This window comes from Hoplias malabaricus, chromosome 2 (genome assembly GCF_029633855.1).
Source record: "Hoplias malabaricus isolate fHopMal1 chromosome 2, fHopMal1.hap1, whole genome shotgun sequence".
In the NCBI taxonomy this organism is placed as follows: domain Eukaryota; kingdom Metazoa; phylum Chordata; class Actinopteri; order Characiformes; family Erythrinidae; genus Hoplias; species Hoplias malabaricus.
This window is the reverse complement of record NC_089801.1, coordinates 15,146,005-15,161,658: the sequence shown is the minus strand read 5'-3', so window position 1 is coordinate 15,161,658 and position 15,654 is coordinate 15,146,005. Positions and strand designations below refer to the sequence as shown.

At 48.5% G+C, this 15,654-nt stretch overlaps 27 non-coding genes across 27 annotated transcripts; all 27 read right to left on the bottom strand.

The window, feature by feature from the left end:
* Nucleotides 1–252: 252 nt before the first annotated feature.
* Nucleotides 253–416, bottom strand: LOC136688007 (U1 spliceosomal RNA). The gene has a single exon (XR_010800721.1). It is a non-coding gene; the product is annotated as a U1 spliceosomal RNA (small nuclear RNA).
* A 263-nt stretch (nt 417–679) lies between these two features.
* Nucleotides 680–786, bottom strand: LOC136688992 (U6 spliceosomal RNA). Its single transcript, XR_010801672.1, has one exon. It is a non-coding gene; the product is annotated as a U6 spliceosomal RNA (small nuclear RNA).
* A 1,233-nt stretch (nt 787–2,019) lies between these two features.
* On the bottom strand, nt 2,020–2,126 carry LOC136688804 (U6 spliceosomal RNA). Its single transcript, XR_010801491.1, has one exon. It is a non-coding gene; the product is annotated as a U6 spliceosomal RNA (small nuclear RNA).
* Nucleotides 2,127–2,547: 421 nt separating this feature from the next.
* Nucleotides 2,548–2,711, bottom strand: LOC136687942 (U1 spliceosomal RNA). The gene has a single exon (XR_010800658.1). It is a non-coding gene; the product is annotated as a U1 spliceosomal RNA (small nuclear RNA).
* A 263-nt stretch (nt 2,712–2,974) lies between these two features.
* Nucleotides 2,975–3,081, bottom strand: LOC136688991 (U6 spliceosomal RNA). The gene has a single exon (XR_010801671.1). It is a non-coding gene; the product is annotated as a U6 spliceosomal RNA (small nuclear RNA).
* A 422-nt stretch (nt 3,082–3,503) lies between these two features.
* On the bottom strand, nt 3,504–3,667 carry LOC136687932 (U1 spliceosomal RNA). The gene has a single exon (XR_010800650.1). It is a non-coding gene; the product is annotated as a U1 spliceosomal RNA (small nuclear RNA).
* A 263-nt stretch (nt 3,668–3,930) lies between these two features.
* Nucleotides 3,931–4,037, bottom strand: LOC136688990 (U6 spliceosomal RNA). The gene has a single exon (XR_010801670.1). It is a non-coding gene; the product is annotated as a U6 spliceosomal RNA (small nuclear RNA).
* A 422-nt stretch (nt 4,038–4,459) lies between these two features.
* Nucleotides 4,460–4,623, bottom strand: LOC136687931 (U1 spliceosomal RNA). The gene has a single exon (XR_010800649.1). It is a non-coding gene; the product is annotated as a U1 spliceosomal RNA (small nuclear RNA).
* A 263-nt stretch (nt 4,624–4,886) lies between these two features.
* On the bottom strand, nt 4,887–4,993 carry LOC136688989 (U6 spliceosomal RNA). The gene has a single exon (XR_010801669.1). It is a non-coding gene; the product is annotated as a U6 spliceosomal RNA (small nuclear RNA).
* A 421-nt stretch (nt 4,994–5,414) lies between these two features.
* On the bottom strand, nt 5,415–5,578 carry LOC136687947 (U1 spliceosomal RNA). The gene has a single exon (XR_010800663.1). It is a non-coding gene; the product is annotated as a U1 spliceosomal RNA (small nuclear RNA).
* Nucleotides 5,579–5,841: 263 nt separating this feature from the next.
* LOC136688988 (U6 spliceosomal RNA) lies at nt 5,842–5,948 on the bottom strand. The gene has a single exon (XR_010801668.1). It is a non-coding gene; the product is annotated as a U6 spliceosomal RNA (small nuclear RNA).
* A 423-nt stretch (nt 5,949–6,371) lies between these two features.
* LOC136687930 (U1 spliceosomal RNA) lies at nt 6,372–6,535 on the bottom strand. The gene has a single exon (XR_010800648.1). It is a non-coding gene; the product is annotated as a U1 spliceosomal RNA (small nuclear RNA).
* Nucleotides 6,536–6,798: 263 nt separating this feature from the next.
* LOC136688987 (U6 spliceosomal RNA) lies at nt 6,799–6,905 on the bottom strand. Its single transcript, XR_010801667.1, has one exon. It is a non-coding gene; the product is annotated as a U6 spliceosomal RNA (small nuclear RNA).
* Nucleotides 6,906–7,326: 421 nt separating this feature from the next.
* LOC136687929 (U1 spliceosomal RNA) lies at nt 7,327–7,490 on the bottom strand. Its single transcript, XR_010800647.1, has one exon. It is a non-coding gene; the product is annotated as a U1 spliceosomal RNA (small nuclear RNA).
* Nucleotides 7,491–7,753: 263 nt separating this feature from the next.
* On the bottom strand, nt 7,754–7,860 carry LOC136688986 (U6 spliceosomal RNA). The gene has a single exon (XR_010801666.1). It is a non-coding gene; the product is annotated as a U6 spliceosomal RNA (small nuclear RNA).
* A 422-nt stretch (nt 7,861–8,282) lies between these two features.
* On the bottom strand, nt 8,283–8,446 carry LOC136687952 (U1 spliceosomal RNA). The gene has a single exon (XR_010800668.1). It is a non-coding gene; the product is annotated as a U1 spliceosomal RNA (small nuclear RNA).
* Nucleotides 8,447–8,709: 263 nt separating this feature from the next.
* Nucleotides 8,710–8,816, bottom strand: LOC136688985 (U6 spliceosomal RNA). Its single transcript, XR_010801665.1, has one exon. It is a non-coding gene; the product is annotated as a U6 spliceosomal RNA (small nuclear RNA).
* A 421-nt stretch (nt 8,817–9,237) lies between these two features.
* Nucleotides 9,238–9,401, bottom strand: LOC136687962 (U1 spliceosomal RNA). The gene has a single exon (XR_010800678.1). It is a non-coding gene; the product is annotated as a U1 spliceosomal RNA (small nuclear RNA).
* Nucleotides 9,402–9,664: 263 nt separating this feature from the next.
* LOC136688984 (U6 spliceosomal RNA) lies at nt 9,665–9,771 on the bottom strand. The gene has a single exon (XR_010801664.1). It is a non-coding gene; the product is annotated as a U6 spliceosomal RNA (small nuclear RNA).
* A 421-nt stretch (nt 9,772–10,192) lies between these two features.
* Nucleotides 10,193–10,356, bottom strand: LOC136687966 (U1 spliceosomal RNA). Its single transcript, XR_010800681.1, has one exon. It is a non-coding gene; the product is annotated as a U1 spliceosomal RNA (small nuclear RNA).
* Nucleotides 10,357–10,619: 263 nt separating this feature from the next.
* LOC136688983 (U6 spliceosomal RNA) lies at nt 10,620–10,726 on the bottom strand. Its single transcript, XR_010801663.1, has one exon. It is a non-coding gene; the product is annotated as a U6 spliceosomal RNA (small nuclear RNA).
* A 1,233-nt stretch (nt 10,727–11,959) lies between these two features.
* On the bottom strand, nt 11,960–12,066 carry LOC136688982 (U6 spliceosomal RNA). The gene has a single exon (XR_010801662.1). It is a non-coding gene; the product is annotated as a U6 spliceosomal RNA (small nuclear RNA).
* Nucleotides 12,067–13,299: 1,233 nt separating this feature from the next.
* LOC136688981 (U6 spliceosomal RNA) lies at nt 13,300–13,406 on the bottom strand. The gene has a single exon (XR_010801661.1). It is a non-coding gene; the product is annotated as a U6 spliceosomal RNA (small nuclear RNA).
* A 421-nt stretch (nt 13,407–13,827) lies between these two features.
* Nucleotides 13,828–13,991, bottom strand: LOC136687992 (U1 spliceosomal RNA). Its single transcript, XR_010800707.1, has one exon. It is a non-coding gene; the product is annotated as a U1 spliceosomal RNA (small nuclear RNA).
* Nucleotides 13,992–14,254: 263 nt separating this feature from the next.
* Nucleotides 14,255–14,361, bottom strand: LOC136688978 (U6 spliceosomal RNA). Its single transcript, XR_010801660.1, has one exon. It is a non-coding gene; the product is annotated as a U6 spliceosomal RNA (small nuclear RNA).
* Nucleotides 14,362–14,782: 421 nt separating this feature from the next.
* LOC136687928 (U1 spliceosomal RNA) lies at nt 14,783–14,946 on the bottom strand. The gene has a single exon (XR_010800646.1). It is a non-coding gene; the product is annotated as a U1 spliceosomal RNA (small nuclear RNA).
* Nucleotides 14,947–15,209: 263 nt separating this feature from the next.
* Nucleotides 15,210–15,316, bottom strand: LOC136688977 (U6 spliceosomal RNA). Its single transcript, XR_010801659.1, has one exon. It is a non-coding gene; the product is annotated as a U6 spliceosomal RNA (small nuclear RNA).
* Nucleotides 15,317–15,654: the final 338 nt, after the last annotated feature.

The following is a 15,654-nucleotide window of genomic DNA, read 5'->3' as shown; positions in this document are numbered from 1 at the left end:
AAAAAATGAAAAATAAAACACACTACTAAAAAAACCCAAAAACAAACAAACCTCAACCACAGCTGACACACATGGAGCTATGCTTGCAGAGAGTGTCTCCAAGTTAGTCTTGGGGACTCACCGATCCTGGGAGCCTGATAAGTATGTGAGCTTTCTCCCTGATCGCATTCCCTCCTAGTAAATCTTCTTTGAGCAACACCGCAGCTTGCGCTATAGTACTGATTCAGATCTGTCTTTGGAACGAGATTTTGTCAGGGGAGAGCGCGAACGCAGTCCCCCACTACCAGAAATTATGCAGTCGAGATTCCCAAATTTGGGGAATTCGCAAGGGTCAGCTCAGCCGGAGTGCAATGGCTGAGCCTCGCCTTGGGTGAACCACCTTTGTGATCATGGTGTCGTCCCTACCAGGTAAGTATAAGTTCCTTGCAGCAATCTGGCAGGATCCTGTTGATCCCACAGGATGCAGGAAGAGGGTGCGGTGCAGAGAGGTGGTGGGGGAGGGCTTGAGGACTTCCTAGCCCCGCCCACCATGCTGATGGAAATGTGATTGTCTTGTGAATGTCTGTGGCCTCTTTTGGTCTGACCAGGCATAGGTTTAGCTCTCCTGGCAGCCACCTTTAACACTATTGCTTGAGGATCTTCTGAAGCAGAGACATGCTGCGTTTCCGGTGTGATGGTGCAAAATATGGAACGCCTCACGGATTTGCGTGTCATCCTTTCGCAGGGGCCATGCTAATCTTCTCTGTATCGATCCAATTTTAGTATATGTGCTGCCGTAGCAAGCACAACGTGGACTTCTCACAGGGCCCACATGTACCTGCCGCATGTCCACAAGCGTTCTGCAATGGGGTAGGTCTCCGAAATACCTCTCCTTGCTGGTAAAAGTTGGCCCCCTCTGCCTAGTGGTGTGCCAGGCAACCGTAAAAAGACATAAATAAAAAAAACACAAAAGAAAAAAAAATGAAAAATAAAACACACAACTAAAAAAACCCAAAAACAAATAAACCTCAACCACAGCTGACACACATGGAGCTATGCTTGCAGAGAGTGTCTCCAAGTTAGTCTTGGGGACTCACCGATCCTGGGAGCCTGATAAGTATGTGAGCGCTCTCCCTGATCGCATTCCCTCCTGGTAAATCTTCTTTGAGCGCCGCGGTCACATAATAGAGCGCGAATCTTCATCGTCTTCTTCTTCTGTGTTTTTACAGCGGTTCGCTTCTACCACCTTCCGTTTTCTCATTCAGAGTTCATTCATTTTAAAGCTGTCGTCTCCAAAAACTTAACAATTTCCTCCCTTCCGTACGACACCGTCTCCTTGTTAACCCTATTTATCATAATCATTTCTGTCGTTCGTGTCCCAGTCATTACATCAATATTCTAAAATATTACAATATTAACAGAGCTTACCTATAACTGTATGGCATTTAACAAGTTAAAATAATGATTATTTTACTTAAAGTTTATTACATCGTTATCCAGACAGTTACCAGTATTTTCTTTTATTTTTAGATGTGGGCCACATACGATTAAAACGCAGTATTTAATAAAATGCTCTGATCAGTGTGCTAACTGCAATGGCAATCGCCTCGCCAGCCGACAGTGCCAACGTGCTGCCGCAAACTGGGCCAGATGCAGCGTTCCGCATTCACGCCGAGCCTCAGCTAGCCGAGAGTGCCAACATGCAGCCGGACTTGGGCCAGATACAGGGTGCCGCATTCACGCCGAGACGGCAGCCAGCCGACAGTGCCGAGCCTGAGCCAGAATCGGCCCAGATCTACCTTGCTAGCTGGATAACCTAGCATAGCTGTTGCTTTGCTAGAGCTCTTTAAATACTTATACTTTACCATAATAAGTGAAACTAAAGTTTTAAGTTTTAATAAGATATGATTGTCTTGTGAATGTCTGTGGCCTCTTGTGGTCTGACCAGGCATAGGTTTAGCTCTCCTGGCAGCCACCTTTAACACTATTGCTTGAGGATCTTCTGAAGCAGAGACACGCTGCGTTTCCGGTGTGATGGTGCAAAATATGGAACGCCTCACGGATTTGCGTGTCATCCTTTTGCAGGGGCCATGCTAATCTTCTCTGTATCGATCCAATTTTAGTATATGTGCTGCCGTAGCAAGCACAATGTGGACTTCTCACAGGGCCCACATGTACCTGCCGCATGTCCGCAAGCGTTCTGCAATGGGGTAGGTCTCCGAAATGCCTCTCCTTGCTGGTAAAAGTTGGCCCCCTCTGCCTAGTGGTGTGCCAGGCAACCGTAAAAAGACATAAATAAAAAAAACACAAAAGAAAAACAAATGAAAAATAAAACACACAACTAAAAAAACCCAAAAACAAACAAACCTCAACCACAGCTGACACACATGGAGCTATGCTTGCAGAGAGTGTCTCCAAGTTAGTCTTGGGGACTCACCGATCCTGGGAGCCTGATAAGTACGTGAGCTTTCTCCCTGATCGCATTCCCTCCTGGTTAACCTTCTTTGAGCAACACCGCAGCTTGCGCTATAGTACTGATTGAGGTCTGTCTTTGGAACGAGATTTTGTCAGGGGAGAGCGCGAACGCAGTCCCCCACTACCAGAAATTATGCAGTCGAGATTCCCACATTTGGGGAATTCGCAAGGATCAGCTCAGCCGGAGTGCAATGGCTGAGCCTCGCCTTGGGTGAACCACCTTTGTGATCATGGTGTCTCCCCTGCCAGGTAAGTATAAGTTCCTTGCAGCAATCTGGCAGGATCCTGTTGATCCCACAGGATGCAGGAAGAGGGTGCGGTGCAGAGAGGTGGTGGGGGAGGGCTTGAGGACTTCCTAGCCCCGCCCACCATGCTGATGGAAATGTGATTGTCTTGTGAATGTCTGTGGCCTCTTGTGGTCTGACCAGGCATAGGTTTAGCTCTCCTGGCAGCCACCTTTAACACTATTGCTTGAGGATCTTCTGAAGCAGAGACACGCTGCGTTTCCGGTGTGATGGTGCAAAATATGGAACGCCTCACGGATTTGCGTGTCATCCTTTCGCAGGGGCCATGCTAATCTTCTCTGTATCGATCCAATTTTAGTATATGTGCTGCCGTAGCAAGCACAACGTAGACTTCTCACAGGGCCCACATGTACCTGCCGCATGTCCGCAAGCGTTCTGCAATGGGGTAGGTCTCCGAAATGCCTCTCCTTGCTGGTAAAAGTTGGCCCCCTCTGCCTAGTGGTGTGCCAGGCAACCGTAAAAAGACATAAATAAAAAAAACACAAAAGAAAAAAAAAATGAAAAATAAAACACACAACTAAAAAAACCCAAAAACAAACAAACCTCAACCACAGCTGACACACATGGAGCTATGCTTGCAGAGAGTGTCTCCAAGTTAGTCTTGGGGACTCACCGATCCTGGGAGCCTGATAAGTATGTGAGCTTTCTCCCTGATCGCATTCCCTCCTGGTAAATCTTCTTTGAGCAACACCGCAGCTTGCGCTATAGTACTGATTCAGGTCTGTCTTTGGAACAAGGTTTTGTCAGGGGAGAGCGCGAACGCAGTCCCCCACTACCAGAAATTATGCAGTCGAGATTCCCACATTTGGGGAATTCGCAAGGGTCAGCTCAGCCGGAGTGCAATGGCTGAGCCTCGCCTTGGGTGAACCACCTTTGTGATCATGGTGTCGCCCCTGCCAGGTAAGTATAACTTCCTTGCAGCAATCTGGCAGGATCCTGTTGATCCCACAGGATGCAGGAAGAGGGTGTGGTGCAGAGAGGTGGTGGGGGAGGGCTTGAGGACTTCCTAGCCCCGCCCACCATGCTGATGGAAATGTGATTGTCTTGTGAATGTCTGTGGCCTCTTGTGGTCTGACCAGGCATAGGTTTAGCTCTCCTGGCAGCCACCTTTAACACTATTGCTTGAGGATCTTCTGAAGCAGAGACACGCTGCGTTTCCGGTGTGATGGTGCAAAATATGGAACGCCTCACGGATTTGCGTGTCATCCTTTCGCAGGGGCCATGCTAATCTTCTCTGTATCGATCCAATTTTAGTATATGTGCTGCCGTAGCAAGCACAACGTGGACTTCTCACAGGGCCCACATGTACCTGCCGCATGTCCGCAAGCGTTCTGCAATGGGGTAGGTCTCCGAAATGCCTCTCCTTGCTGGTAAAAGTTGGCCCCCTCTGCCTAGTGGTGTGCCAGGCAACCGTAAAAAGACATAAATAAAAAAAACACAAAAGAAAAAAAAAATGAAAAATAAAACACACAACTAAAAAAACCCAAAAACAAACAAACCTCAACCACAGCTGACACACATGGAGCTATGCTTGCAGAGAGTGTCTCCAAGTTAGTCTTGGGGACTCACCGATCCTGGGAGCCTGATAAGTATGTGAGCTTTCTCCCTGATCGCATTCCCTCCTGGTAAATCTTCTTTGAGCAACACCGCAGCTTGCGCTATAGTACTGATTCAGGTCTGTCTTTGGAACGAGATTTTGTCAGGGGAGAGCGCGAACGCAGTCCCCCACTACCAGAAATTATGCAGTCGAGATTCCCACATTTGGGGAATTCGCAAGGGTCAGCTCAGCCGGAGTGCAATGGCTGAGCCTCGCCTTGGGTGAACCACCTTTGTGATCATGGTGTCGCCCCTGCCAGGTAAGTATAAATTCCTTGCAGCAATCTGGCAGGATCCTGTTGATCCCACAGGATGCAGGAAGAGGGTGCGGTGCAGAGAGGTGGTGGGGGAGGGCTTGAGGACTTCCTAGCCCCACCCACCATGCTGATGGAAATGTGATTGTCTTGTGAATGTCTGTGGCCTCTTGTGGTCTGACCAGGCATAGGTTTAGCTCTCCTGGCAGCCACCTTTAACACTATTGCTTGAGGATCTTCTGAAGTAGAGACACGCTGCGTTTCCGGTGTGATGGTGCAAAATATGGAACGCCTCACGGATTTGCGTGTCATCCTTTCGCAGGGGCCATGCTAATCTTCTCTGTATCGATCCAATTTTAGTATATGTGCTGCCGTAGCAAGCACAACGTGGACTTCTCACAGGGCCCACATGTACCTGCCGCATGTCCGCAAGCGTTCTGCAATGGGGTAGGTCTCCGAAATGCCTCTCCTTGCTGGTAAAAGTTGGCCCCCTCTGCCTAGTGGTGTGCCAGGCAACCGTAAAAAGACATAAATAAAAAAAACACAAAAGAAAAAAAAATGAAAAATAAAACACACAACTAAAAAAACCCAAAAACAAACAAACCTCAACCACAGCTGACACACATGGAGCTATGCTTGCAGAGAGTGTCTCCAAGTTAGTCTTGGGGACTCACCGATCCTGGGAGCCTGATAAGTATGTGAGCTTTCTCCCTGATCGCATTCCCTCCTGGTAAATCTTCTTTGAGCAACACCGCAGCTTGCGCTATAGTACTGATTCAGGTCTGTCTTTGGAACGAGATTTTGTCAGGGGAGAGCGCGAACGCAGTCCCCCACTCCCAGAAATTATGCAGTCGAGATTCCCACATTTGGGGAATTCGCAAGGGTCAGCTCAGCCGGAGTGCAATGGCTGAGCCTCGCCTTGGGTGAACCACCTTTGTGATCATGGTGTCGCCCCTGCCAGGTAAGTATAACTTCCTTGCAGCAATCTGGCAGGATCCTGTTGATCCCACAGGATGCAGGAAGAGGGTGCGGTGCAGAGAGGTGGTGGGGGAGGGCTTGAGGACTTCCTAGCCCCGCCCACCATGCTGATGGAAATGTGATTGTCTTGTGAATGTCTGTGGCCTCTTGTGGTCTGACCAGGCATAGGTTTAGCTCTCCTGGCAGCCACCTTTAACACTATTGCTTGAGGATCTTCTGAAGCAGAGACACGCTGCGTTTCCGGTGTGATGGTGCAAAATATGGAACGCCTCACGGATTTGCGTGTCATCCTTTCGCAGGGGCCATGCTAATCTTCTCTGTATCGATCCAATTTTAGTATATGTGCTGCCGTAGCAAGCACAACGTGGACTTCTCACAGGGCCCACATGTACCTGCCGCATGTCCGCAAGCGTTCTGCAATGGGGTAGGTCTCCGAAATGCCTCTCCTTGCTGGCAAAAGTTGGCCCCCTCTGCCTAGTGGTGTGCCAGGCAACCGTAAAAAGACATAAATAAAAAAAACACAAAAGAAAAAAAAAAATGAAAAATAAAACACACAACTAAAAAAACCCAAAAACAAACAAACCTCAACCACAGCTGACACACATGGAGCTATGCTTGCAGAGAGTGTCTCCAAGTTAGTCTTGGGGACTCACCGATCCTGGGAGCCTGATAAGTATGTGAGCTTTCTCCCTGATCGCATTCCCTCCTGGTAAATCTTCTTTGAGCAACACCGCAGCTTGCGCTATAGTACTGATTCAGGTCTGTCTTTGGAACGAGATTTTGTCAGGGGAGAGCGCGAACGCAGTCCCCCACTACCAGAAATTATGCAGTCGAGATTCCCACATTTGGGGAATTCGCAAGGGTCAGCTCAGCCGGAGTGCAATGGCTGAGCCTCGCCTTGGGTGAACCACCTTTGTGATCATGGTGTCGCCCCTGCCAGGTAAGTATAAATTCCTTGCAGCAATCTGGCAGGATCCTGTTGATCCCACAGGATGCAGGAAGAGGGTGCGGTGCAGAGAGGTGGTGGGGGAGGGCTTGAGGACTTCCTAGCCCCACCCACCATGCTGATGGAAATGTGATTGTCTTGTGAATGTCTGTGGCCTCTTGTGGTCTGACCAGGCATAGGTTTAGCTCTCCTGGCAGCCACCTTTAACACTATTGCTTGAGGATCTTCTGAAGCAGAGACACGCTGCGTTTCCGGTGTGATGGTGCAAAATATGGAACGCCTCACGGATTTGCGTGTCATCCTTTCGCAGGGGCCATGCTAATCTTCTCTGTATCGATCCAATTTTAGTATATGTGCTGCCGTAGCAAGCACAACGTGGACTTCTCACAGGGCCCACATGTACCTGCCGCATGTCCGCAAGCGTTCTGCAATGGGGTAGGTCTCCGAAATGCCTCTCCTTGCTGGTAAAAGTTGGCCCCCTCTGCCTAGTGGTGTGCCAGGCAACCGTAAAAAGACATAAATAAAAAAAACCCAAAAGAAAAAAAAATGAAAAATAAAACACACAACTAAAAAAACCCAAAAACAAACAAACCTCAACCACAGCTGACACACATGGAGCTATGCTTGCAGAGAGTGTCTCCAAGTTAGTCTTGGGGACTCACCGATCCTGGGAGCCTGATAAGTATGTGAGCTTTCTCCCTGATCGCATTCCCTCCTGGTAAATCTTCTTTGAGCAACACCGCAGCTTGCGCTATAGTACTGATTCAGGTCTGTCTTTGGAACGAGATTTTGTCAGGGGAGAGCGCGAACGCAGTCCCCCACTACCAGAAATTATGCAGTCGAGATTCCCACATTTGGGGAATTCGCAAGGGTCAGCTCAGCCGGAGTGCAATGGCTGAGCCTCGCCTTGGGTGAACCACCTTTGTGATCATGGTGTCGCCCCTGCCAGGTAAGTATAACTTCCTTGCAGCAATCTGGCAGGATCCTGTTGATCCCACAGGATGCAGGAAGAGGGTGTGGTGCAGAGAGGTGGTGGGGGAGGGCTTGAGGACTTCCTAGCCCCGCCCACCATGCTGATGGAAATGTGATTGTCTTGTGAATGTCTGTGGCCTCTTGTGGTCTGACCAGGCATAGGTTTAGCTCTCCTGGCAGCCACCTTTAACACTATTGCTTGAGGATCTTCTGAAGCAGAGACACGCTGCGTTTCCGGTGTGATGGTGCAAAATATGGAACGCCTCACGGATTTGCGTGTCATCCTTTCGCAGGGGCCATGCTAATCTTCTCTGTATCGATCCAATTTTAGTATATGTGCTGCCGTAGCAAGCACAACGTGGACTTCTCACAGGGCCCACATGTACCTGCCGCATGTCCGCAAGCGTTCTGCAATGGGGTAGGTCTCCGAAATGCCTCTCCTTGCTGGTAAAAGTTGGCCCCCTCTGCCTAGTGGTGTGCCAGGCAACCGTAAAAAGACATAAATAAAAAAAACACAAGAGAAAAAAAAATGAAAAATAAAACACACAACTAAAAAAACCCAAAAAACAAACAAACCTCAACCACAGCTGACACACATGGAGCTATGCTTGCAGAGAGTGTCTCCAAGTTAGTCTTGGGGACTCACCGATCCTGGGAGCCTGATAAGTATGTGAGCTTTCTCCCTGATCGCATTCCCTCCTGGTAAATCTTCTTTGAGCAACACCGCAGCTTGCGCTATAGTACTGATTCAGGTCTGTCTTTGGAAGGAGATTTTGTCAGGGGAGAGCGCGAACGCAGTCCCCCACTACCAGAAATTATGCAGTCGAGATTCCCACATTTGGGGACTTCGCAAGGGTCAGCTCAGCCGGAGTGCAATGGCTGAGCCTCGCCTTGGGTGAACCACCTTTGTGATCATGGTATCGCCCCTGCCAGGTAAGTATAAGTTCCTTGCAGCAATCTGGCAGGATCCTGTTGATCCCACAGGATGCAGGAAGAGGGTGCGGTGCAGAGAGGTGGTGGGGGAGGGCTTGAGGACTTCCTAGCCCCGCCCACCATGCTGATGGAAATGTGATTGTCTTGTGAATGTCTGTGGCCTCTTGTGGTCTGACCAGGCATAGGTTTAGCTCTCCTGGCAGCCACCTTTAACACTATTGCTTGAGGATCTTCTGAAGCAGAGACACGCTGCGTTTCCGGTGTGATGGTGCAAAATATGGAACGCCTCACGGATTTGCGTGTCATCCTTTCGCAGGGGCCATGCTAATCTTCTCTGTATCGATCCAATTTTAGTATATGTGCTGCCGTAGCAAGCACAACGTGGACTTCTCACAGGGCCCACATGTACCTGCCGCATGTCCGCAAGCGTTCTGCAATGGGGTAGGTCTCCGAAATGCCTCTCCTTGCTGGTAAAAGTTGGCCCCCTCTGCCTAGTGGTGTGCCAGGCAACCGTAAAAAGACATAAATAAAAAAAACACAAAAGAAAAAAAAATGAAAAATAAAACACACAACTAAAAAAACCCAAAAACAAACAAACCTCAACCACAGCTGACACACATGGAGCTATGCTTGCAGAGAGTGTCTCCAAGTTAGTCTTGGGGACTCACCGATCCTGGGAGCCTGATAAGTATGTGAGCTTTCTCCCTGATCGCATTCCCTCCTGGTAAATCTTCTTTGAGCAACACCGCAGCTTGCGCTATAGTACTGATTCAGGTCTGTCTTTGGAACGAGATTTTGTCAGGGGAGAGCGCGAACGCAGTCCCCCACTACCAGAAATTATGCAGTCGAGATTCCCACATTTGGGGAATTCACAAGGGTCAGCTCAGCCGGAGTGCAATGGCTGAGCCTCGCCTTAGGTGAACCACCTTTGTGATCATGGTGTCGCCCCTGCCAGGTAAGTATAACTTCCTTGCAGCAATCTGGCAGGATCCTGTTGATCCCACAGGATGCAGGAAGAGGGTGCGGTGCAGAGAGGTGGTGGGGGAGGGCTTGAGGACTTCCTAGCCCCGCCCACCATGCTGATGGAAATGTGATTGTCTTGTGAATGTCTGTGGCCTCTTGTGGTCTGACCAAGCATAGGTTTAGCTCTCCTGGCAGCCACCTTTAACACTATTGCTTGAGGATCTTCTGAAGCAGAGACACGCTGCGTTTCCGGTGTGATGGTGCAAAATATGGAACGCCTCACGGATTTGCGTGTCATCCTTTCGCAGGGGCCATGCTAATCTTCTCTGTATCGATCCAATTTTAGTATATGTGCTGCCGTAGCAAGCACAACGTGGACTTCTCACAGGGCCCACATGTACCTGCCGCATGTCCGCAAGCGTTCTGCAATGGGGTAGGTCTCCGAAATGCCTCTCCTTGCTGGTAAAAGTTGGCCCCCTCTGCCTAGTGGTGTGCCAGGCAACCGTAAAAAGACATAAATAAAAAAAACACAAAAGAAAAAAAAATGAAAAATAAAACACACAACTAAAAAAACCCAAAAACAAACAAACCTCAACCACAGCTGACACACATGGAGCTATGCTTGCAGAGAGTGTCTCCAAGTTAGTCTTGGGGACTCACCGATCCTGGGAGCCTGATAAGTATGTGAGCTTTCTCCCTGATCCCATTCCCTCCTGGTAAATCTTCTTTGAGCAATACCGCAGCTTGCGCTATAGTACTGATTCAGGTCTGTCTTTGGAAGGAGATTTTGTCAGGGGAGAGCGCGAACGCAGTCCCCCACTACCAGAAATTATGCAGTCGAGATTCCCACATTTGGGGACTTCGCAAGGGTCAGCTCAGCCGGAGTGCAATGGCTGAGCCTCGCCTTGGGTGAACCACCTTTGTGATCATGGTGTCGCCCCTGCCAGGTAAGTATAAGTTCCTTGCAGCAATCTGGCAGGATCCTGTTGATCCCACAGGATGCAGGAAGAGGGTGCGGTGCAGAGAGGTGGTGGGGGAGGGCTTGAGGACTTCCTAGCCCCGCCCACCATGCTGATGGAAATGTGATTGTCTTGTGAATGTCTGTGGCCTCTTGTGGTCTGACCAGGCATAGGTTTAGCTCTCCTGGCAGCCACCTTTAACACTATTGCTTGAGGATCTTCTGAAGCAGAGACACGCTGCGTTTCCGGTGTGATGGTGCAAAATATGGAACGCCTCACGGATTTGCGTGTCATCCTTTCGCAGGGGCCATGCTAATCTTCTCTGTATCGATCCAATTTTAGTATATGTGCTGCCGTAGCAAGCACAACGTGGACTTCTCACAGGGCCCACATGTACCTGCCGCATGTCCGCAAGCGTTCTGCAATGGGGTAGGTCTCCGAAATGCCTCTCCTTGCTGGTAAAAGTTGGCCCCCTCTGCCTAGTGGTGTGCCAGGCAACCGTAAAAAGACATAAATAAAAAAAACACAAAAGAAAAAAAAATGAAAAATAAAACACACAACTAAAAAAACCCAAAAACAAACAAACCTCAACCACAGCTGACACACATGGAGCTATGCTTGCAGAGAGTGTCTCCAAGTTAGTCTTGGGGACTCACCGATCCTGGGAGCCTGATAAGTATGTGAGCTTTCTCCCTGATCGCATTCCCTCCTGGTAAATCTTCTTTGAGCGCCGCGGTCACATAATAGAGCGCGAATCTTCATCGTCTTCTTCTTCTGTGTTTTTACAGCGGTTCGCTTCTACCACCTTCCGTTTTCTCATTCAGAGTTCATTCATTTTAAAGCTGTCGTCTCCAAAAACTTAACAATTTCCTCCCTTCCGTACGACACCGTCTCCTTATTAACCCTATTTATCATAATCATTTCTGTCGTTCGTGTCCCAGTCATTACATCAATATTCTAAAATATTACAATATTAACAAAGCTTACCTATAACTGTATGGCATTTAACAAGTTAAAATAATGATTATTTTACTTAAAGTTTATTACATCGTTATCCAGACAGTTACCAGTATTTTCTTTTATTTTTAGATGTGGGCCACATACGATTAAAACGCAGTATTTAATAAAATGCTCTGATCAGTGTGCTAACTGCAATGGCAATCGCCTCGCCAGCCGACAGTGCCAACGTGCTGCCGCAAACTGGGCCAGATGCAGCGTTCCGCATTCACGCCGAGCCTCAGCTAGCCGAGAGTGCCAACATGCAGCCGGACTTGGGCCAGATACAGGGTGCCGCATTCACGCCGAGACGGCAGCCAGCCGACAGTGCCGAGCCTGAGCCAGAATCGGCCCAGATCTACCTTGCTAGCTGGATAACCTAGCATAGCTGTTGCTTTGCTAGAGCTCTTTAAATACTTATACTTTACCATAATAAGTGAAACTAAAGTTTTAAGTTTTAATAAGATATGATTGTCTTGTGAATGTCTGTGGCCTCTTGTGGTCTGACCAGGCATAGGTTTAGCTCTCCTGGCAGCCACCTTTAACACTATTGCTTGAGGATCTTCTGAAGCAGAGACACGCTGCGTTTCCGGTGTGATGGTGCAAAATATGGAACGCCTCACGGATTTGCGTGTCATCCTTTCGCAGGGGCCATGCTAATCTTCTCTGTATCGATCCAATTTTAGTATATGTGCTGCCGTAGCAAGCACAACGTGGACTTCTCACAGGGCCCACATGTACCTGCCGCATGTCCGCAAGCGTTCTGCAATGGGGTAGGTCTCCGAAATGCCTCTCCTTGCTGGTAAAAGTTGGCCCCCTCTGCCTAGTGGTGTGCCAGGCAACCGTAAAAAGACATAAATAAAAAAAACACAAAAGAAAAAAAAATGAAAAATAAAACACACAACTAAAAAAACCCAAAAACAAATAAACCTCAACCACAGCTGACACACATGGAGCTATGCTTGCAGAGAGTGTCTCCAAGTTAGTCTTGGGGACTCACCAATCCTGGGAGCCTGATAAGTATGTGAGCTTTCTCCCTGATCGCATTCCCTCCTGGTAAATCTTCTTTGAGCGCCGCGGTCACATAATAGAGCGCGAATCTTCATCGTCTTCTTCTTCTGTGTTTTTACAGCGGTTCGCTTCTACCACCTTCCGTTTTCTCATTCAGAGTTCATTCATTTTAAAGCTGTCGTCTCCAAAAACTTAACAATTTCCTCCCTTCCGTACAACACCGTCTCCTTATTAACCCTATTTATCATAATCATTTCTGTCGTTCGTGTCCCAGTCATTACATCAATATTCTAAAATATTACAATATTAACAGAGCTTACCTATAACTGTATGGCATTTAACAAGTTAAAATAATGATTATTTTACTTAAAGTTTATTACATCGTTATCCAGACAGTTACCAGTATTTTCTTTTATTTTTAGATGTGGGCCACATACGATTAAAACGCAGTATTTAATAAAATGCTCTGATCAGTGTGCTAACTGCAATGGCAATCGCCTCGCCAGCCGACAGTGCCAACGTGCTGCCGCAAACTGGGCCAGATGCAGCGTTCCGCATTCACGCCGAGCCTCAGCTAGCCGAGAGTGCCAACATGCAGCCGGACTTGGGCCAGATACAGGGTGCCGCATTCACGCCGAGACGGCAGCCAGCCGACAGTGCCGAGCCTGAGCCAGAATCGGCCCAGATCTACCTTGCTAGCTGGATAACCTAGCATAGCTGTTGCTTTGCTAGAGCTCTTTAAATACTTATACTTTACCATAATAAGTGAAACTAAAGTTTTAAGTTTTAATAAGATATGATTGTCTTGTGAATGTCTGTGGCCTCTTGTGGTCTGACCAGGCATAGGTTTAGCTCTCCTGGCAGCCACCTTTAACACTATTGCTTGAGGATCTTCTGAAGCAGAGACACGCTGCGTTTCCGGTGTGATGGTGCAAAATATGGAACGCCTCACGGATTTGCGTGTCATCCTTTCGCAGGGGCCATGCTAATCTTCTCTGTATCGATCCAATTTTAGTATATGTGCTGCCGTAGCAAGCACAACGTGGACTTCTCACAGGGCCCACATGTACCTGCCGCATGTCCGCAAGCGTTCTGCAATGGGGTAGGTCTCCGAAATGCCTCTCCTTGCTGGTAAAAGTTGGCCCCCTCTGCCTAGTGGTGTGCCAGGCAACCGTAAAAAGACATAAATAAAAAAAACACAAAAGAAAAAAAAATGAAAAATAAAACACACAACTAAAAAAAACCAAAAACAAACAAACCTCAACCACAGCTGACACACATGGAGCTATGCTTGCAGAGAGTGTCTCCAAGTTAGTCTTGGGGACTCACCGATCCTGGGAGCCTGATAAGTATGTGAGCTTTCTCCCTGATCGCATTCCCTCCTGGTAAATCTTCTTTGAGCAACACCGCAGCTTGCGCTATAGTACTGATTCAGGTCTGTCTTTGGAACGAGATTTTGTCAGGGGAGAGCGCGAACGCAGTCCCCCACTACCAGAAATTATGCAGTCGAGATTCCCACATTTGGGGAATTCGCAAGGGTCAGCTCAGCCGGAGTGCAATGGCTGAGCCTCGCCTTGGGTGAACCACCTTTGTGATCATGGTGTCGCCCCTGGCAGGTAAGTATAACTTCCTTGCAGCAATCTGGCAGGATCCTGTTGATCCCACAGGATGCAGGAAGAGGGTGTGGTGCAGAGAGGTGGTGGGGGAGGGCTTGAGGACTTCCTAGCCCCGCCCACCATGCTGATGGAAATGTGATTGTCTTGTGAATGTCTGTGGCCTCTTGTGGTCTGACCAGGCATAGGTTTAGCTCTCCTGGCAGCCACCTTTAACACTATTGCTTGAGGATCTTCTGAAGCAGAGACACGCTGCGTTTCCGGTGTGATGGTGCAAAATATGGAACGCCTCACGGATTTGCGTGTCATCCTTTCGCAGGGGCCATGCTAATCTTCTCTGTATCGATCCAATTTTAGTATATGTGCTGCCGTAGCAAGCACAACGTGGACTTCTCACAGGGCCCACATGTACCTGCCGCATGTCCGCAAGCGTTCTGCAATGGGGTAGGTCTCCGAAATGCCTCTCCTTGCTGGTAAAAGTTGGCCCCCTCTGCCTAGTGGTGTGCCAGGCAACCGTAAAAAGACATAAATAAAAAAAACACAAAAGAAAAAAAAATGAAAAATAAAACACACAACTAAAAAAACCCAAAAACAAACAAACCTCAACCACAGCTGACACACATGGAGCTATGCTTGCAGAGAGTGTCTCCAAGTTAGTCTTGGGGACTCACCGATCCTGGGAGCCTGATAAGTATGTGAGCTTTCTCCCTGATCGCATTCCCTCCTGGTAAATCTTCTTTGAGCAACACCGCAGCTTGCGCTATAGTACTGATTCAGGTCTGTCTTTGGAACGAGATCTTGTCAGGGGAGAGCGCGAACGCAGTCCCCCACTACCAGAAATTATGCAGTCGAGATTCCCACATTTGGGGAATTCGCAAGGGTCAGCTCAGCCGGAGTGCAATGGCTGAGCCTCGCCTTGGGTGAACCACCTTTGTGATCATGGTGTCGCCCCTGCCAGGTAAGTATAACTTCCTTGCAGCAATCTGGCAGGATCCTGTTGATCCCACAGGATGCAGGAAGAGGGTGTGGTGCAGAGAGGTGGTGGGGGAGGGCTTGAGGACTTCCTAGCCCCGCCCACCATGCTGATGGAAATGTGATTGTCTTGTGAATGTCTGTGGCCTCTTGTGGTCTGACCAGGCATAGGTTTAGCTCTCCTGGCAGCCACCTTTAACACTATTGCTTGAGGATCTTCTGAAGCAGAGACACGCTGCGTTTCCGGTGTGATGGTGCAAAATATGGAACGCCTCACGGATTTGCGTGTCATCCTTTCGCAGGGGCCATGCTAATCTTCTCTGTATCGATCCAATTTTAGTATATGTGCTGCCGTAGCAAGCACAACGTGGACTTCTCACAGGGCCCACATGTACCTGCCGCATGTCCGCAAGCGTTCTGCAATGGGGTAGGTCTCCGAAATGCCTCTCCTTGCTGGTAAAAGTTGGCCCCCTCTGCCTAGTGGTGTGCCAGGCAACCGTAAAAAGACATAAATAAAAAAAACACAAAAGAAAAAAAAATGAAAAATAAAACACACAACTAAAAAAACCCAAAAAACAAACAAACCTCAACCACAGCTGACACACATGGAGCTATGCTTGCAGAGAGTGTCTCCAAGTTAGTCTTGGGGACTCACCGATCCTGGGAGCCTGATAAGTATGTGAGCTTTCTCCCTGATCGCAT